Source organism: Numida meleagris, chromosome 2 (assembly GCF_002078875.1).
Source record: "Numida meleagris isolate 19003 breed g44 Domestic line chromosome 2, NumMel1.0, whole genome shotgun sequence".
NCBI lineage: Eukaryota > Metazoa > Chordata > Aves > Galliformes > Numididae > Numida > Numida meleagris.
The window spans coordinates 107,006,438-107,011,413 of record NC_034410.1 but is presented as its reverse complement, the minus strand read 5'-3'; the positions used below and the strand labels follow the sequence as shown (position 1 = coordinate 107,011,413).

General features: G+C 37.3%; 1 long non-coding RNA gene across 1 annotated transcript; it reads right to left on the bottom strand.

Annotated features, from left to right (window-relative positions):
* Positions 857-4,108, bottom strand: LOC110395175. The gene is made up of 2 exons (XR_002436212.1): positions 4,038-4,108; positions 857-1,465 (listed from the first exon to the last, which is right to left on the bottom strand). It is a non-coding gene; the product is annotated as an uncharacterized LOC110395175 (long non-coding RNA).

Genomic DNA, 4,976 nt, shown 5'->3' with positions numbered 1-4,976 from the left:
ATATATAAATACATTCATGAACTCAAGAGAGAAAATCCAATAACAAGAGATAATAGAACATTCGGATAAATGCTGAATGAGGCTCTCTTCCTCCTAAAAGGATAGAAACATATCCTTTTGTTGGAAGAAAAACACTTCTTTGAGTTCTGTGTACCTACCAGGATCTGATCAGGTTGCTTTTTCTGAGAAAATATATCTAAATAATACAGTTTTCTGTTGGCAGAGTTAGTGACAATATAATTCTTGTTCTGAGTTAACTTATATGGTCATTATAAGTAACCTGACCACAATGCAGACATATCAGAACCAGTCAAGCCCTTGAGATAGTAAGTCAAGGACCAGGCTTTGTTTTCTCACCTCCACCTTTTTTCTTCTCTACCCTTGTTCAATGCACTTTTGTTCTGAAGCCAAATTGTAAAGAAAATCCTGCAACTCCTGTTCTAAAAATGATTACACACGAAGGGAAGGTATAACCCCAGAGAGAACAACCCAAATATAAATGGGAAGCATTGCTCCATGTATTGGGTGACATAGCGAAATTCGAAGTACAACCCTTTTCACCCATAGCAGATGAAGTGGTGTAGGTGCCACATTTTGTTCCAAGCACAGTTGCATCACAGCTTTCCCTGCTGCCCTTGGACCTCATACCAGTAATTAGTGATCATCATCTGTCACTGCAATGAATGATATGCAGCACCACCACAGAGGAGAGATAAATGGGCTAACAAAGAGGCACTACATCTCCATCGGTCTTTTCTCTAATGTGTCTTTTTATATCCATACTTCTTATTTCTCCTTCCTTACTCTTGACCACAGCCTATCACAAACTCATTGTTAAATAATACACACAAGGTCCAAGTCACAGAGACTATCGTTTAATGATGCATTCTTTTTTGTTTTAATAATTGACTGAGTTGAATCAATTCAGTGATTTAAGAAGCATGTTTTGATTTCCTCAAGCCCCCCCTTCTTGCAGAATGAGAGTTACTTTTTATCTTGTTAATTCATGTATTCTTCAGAAAAAGATGAATTGGTACAACACATGCTGAATTCTCTATACTATAAACAAACAACAGATAAATGCACAGATACCACATTTCTGCAAGCTGCAATGGATTACACAGGCTTGACTGCAGCCACATAAAATTATATTTGCCTATGAATAACATGAATAGGCATTATAGTAATAAAAAGATATCTGATTGAAAACTCTAGAAATGCACCTTCTATGCTTATGTTCATTGCCAACTTAAAACTTTTTCAGTTTAAAAAGTGTTTGAAAGTAATAAAGCAGAACTAAAAAAGAAATTACATGTTTAAATAAGATGTCTCAAACAGATATCATAATCTAGTTATCAGGTAAAATTGTTGAAAACGGCTAGAAGTCTGAAGCCATTCAGGAAAAAGGTGAGGGCCTTCCTGGAGTAAAGCGTATAACGTCACAGGATAAAATGATGCAGAATTTCTGAGAATGAAAGAGAAAATATTTGCATTATATGATGAATTGAAAAAAATAGGAAGTAAATGAAGGTGCTAGAGGAAAGTCTGATAAAATTAAGGAATGCGAAACCTAGGAACAATTATAGAAATGAAGAAAGAGACCAATGAAAGAAAACAGTTATCCTCGGGGCATGGAAAGGAGGAAAGAGCTCTTCAGAAGTAGAACATTAAGAAAAAATGTTATACAGAATAAATGAAAACAAACCAAACAGCCTGTAAGAAGTGGCAGGGATACATAAACCCTCAGCCTCAGGAAATGATTTAAAATATGTTGAGAGATACTGTAATTGCAGTACAAAAAAATACACAGATCTCAGAAAGCTTTCAATGGGATTAATAAATTATTGAACTCTTCTCAAAAATTCAGAATTTCTGATATCTTATTAACATTGTTTTTATTGATCAAGCTTCAGTAACATTGTATATAAATAGATCTTACAAAGATTGATACAAAAATATATACATCAAATTTAATGTTAGTATCTTTTTCTCACTTATATTGCTTATATTACTTATAAGGTAATATATATTAAGTAAGTCTTATATAAATGATTTTGCTGTATTTATCCCTGACTGAATCTGCATCTTGAAAAGCGCTTATACTGAACACAAGAACTAAAAAAACATTAGAATATAAAGGATTTCTCAGAATAAGAATGGCTTGGATTGGAAGGGGCAATAAAGCTGATCCAGTCCCAACTCCCTGCCACAGGTTGAGTTGCCACCCACCAGACAAGCTGCTCATGGCCCCATCCAACCCAGCCTTGAATGTCTCCAGGGATGGGGCACCCACAGCTTCTCTGGGCAGCCTGTGCCAGTACCTCATTGCCCTCTGAGTACAGAATCATAGAATCACTAAGGTTGGAAAAGACCTCCAAGACCATCTAGTCCAACCATCCATCTACCACCATATTTCCACACTAAACCACATGGTACAACACCTAACAATTCGTGAACACCTCCAGAATGGTGACTCTACCACCTCCCTGGGCAGCCCACTCCAACACATGACCACTCTTTTGGAAAAGAGATTTTTCCTAATATTCAACCTGAACCTCCCCTGCCCAACTTGAGGCCATTCCCTCTCGTCCCATTGCTAGTTACATGGAAAAAGAGGCCAACCCCTACTTCACCACAATCTCCTTTCAGGGAGTTGTGAGAGAGCAATAAGGTCTCCCTTGCACCTCCTCTTCTCCAGACTAAACAATCCCAGTTCCTCTAGTTGTTCCTCATAACTTGTACTCCAGACCCCTCACCAGATTCATTGCCCTTCTCTAGGCATGCTCCAGAGCCTCAATGTCTTTCTTGTTATGAGGGGCCAAAACTGGACAAAGTACTTAAAAGAAAGCGTAAAGAATTTCCCCCTAACATCTAACCTAAATCTCCCCTCTTTTAGTTTAAAATTAGTTTTTCTTTTTAAATAATGTTGCATGAAAAATAACAGACAAACTAGTTTTCTTCTTGTTCTTAAAAAAGAATCAGAATAGGGGTATGAAAAGTATAAACCTTTCTATTTCTAATAGAATTAAACCTGTCAGGATTCAACTTCTCATTTTGTTCAAAATTCTGTTCACAAAATTTAGTCAAAATCAGCACTACAACTTTAGAGCATTGAAGAGTTCAAGCAAGCGAGCCATAGCTTCTCCCACGTTTAGTTGTTTTCCAGCTCACAATTTCATATTCTTTATATACTTTGAATATATCACCATTCAGATATTATAAACTGTAACTGTTGTTTATATTATTGATGTAAGTTTATGACAGCCCATACTGTTTAAAACATTCCGTATCAAATCTATAGGCAGGACAGAGGCCTTCATCCTCTTCTTCCCTGGGTAACCATTCTAAAATCAACACCTTTTGAACTACTTCATTACATAAACTTTTTGTGAGCACTTTGAGAAACAGTTTCAGGGTCTCAGTGTTTTTTGTTTGTTTTTTTTTTTCCTGAAACAAACAAGCAAATATACAAAAAAACAACAATTCTAAAATACTATGTGACATTTTCACAGCAACATGGAATTATCAGGCAGTTGACCTTTTTGTACTTGCCAGATGCTCCCACCCTGGAGAAAAAAATTTTAAAAAGTAATTTTTTATGAAACCAAAAACATTATGTTTTGGAATATCCGCAGTCCACCTTTTAAAGAAGCTGTAAATGGAGAATCCTGAGTGAAGTTAAACAATGGTTTGTACACAATATTATTTTCTTTATGATGTCTTCCTTTGCCATGCAAGTTCAGAATATTTTTTATTAGGACCACCTCTTATTCATTCACAAAAAGCCATTAAAACCTTTAATCCTTACTGAAAATCAGAAACCAGCCTGAAAATACTGGTAACAAAGGGAGAGCTTTTCTGTACACAAATAATTGAAGCATCGCGCAAATGCGATTATCAATGAGGCTTGTAATCCTGTAACACAATGGAAAGCACAGCAATGATAGCAGAGTAGCAAGGTCCTGGACTACAGCAAGTGAGAACTTGCTCAAATGCAACACCTATAAGCACAGAAACAAAGTAAAAAATCTGTTTACCTTCAGAAAGCCTCAAGTACACACAGCCCTCCAACAAAACAGCCCCATCTCCCCCTGCCAACCCTTAAATGAGGCCTGGGAAGGGGTGGATCCTGGCACCACCCCTTCTGGTCAGCTCCACTGGGTTGGTCCTGCCTTCCCACCAGGGGCTCAATCACTGGTTCAAGCCCTGACTCAGCATTTCTGCTACAGGGCTGTATGTGTAATGATGGTCAAGTGGGCTCTGTGTTTACCATTTACTTGATTTACCAGGTGGAACGCTGGTTTCTTTCACTGACATAGAGCTTTTCAGGGTAAACAGGAATAATATATATTATATATATATTTGACAATAGTCAGCACATAACATTTTAAATACTCAGAGGCTTTCATGCTCTTGAACAACAAAGTGCTAGATTTAAGTATAGGTGCTTTTCAGAGTACAAGTATATTTCAAGTACTTTGCTCAAGATCGCAAAGGAAAGCTAGGACTGAATAGATGATAACTCACATTTCCCAGTTCAATGCTTTAATCGTAGAATGTCTTTCCTAAAACTTGTCCCAAAAGTATTCCTTTCAAACAGTGTAGGGACCAGTGCTGTTAGTGAAATAAATTCATAATTTCAGACTGTGCTTGACAGAATACCTTGAGGTTGTTTGCTCACCTACAAACAAATTTAACCTAGAAGCTAATGGACTCTTTTTTGCATCCAAGTAGGTGTATAGGCACTTGAAATTCATCCATGAAATAGATCTAAATCACAGAACCAGTGAGCATTGAGGAAAACAATGAGGGACGAAGAAACTCGAGCCCTGTGGAAAACCCTGCAAGACTCTTGGCTTCACAGAGGGCAGCACTTCTAGGGTCTGAGCGCTGACCTCTCCTGGTGTGACTTATCTCTCTAATAATATAGATTTCTAAAAGTTAAACATGCAAACGTGAGCTGCCATTCACTCCAT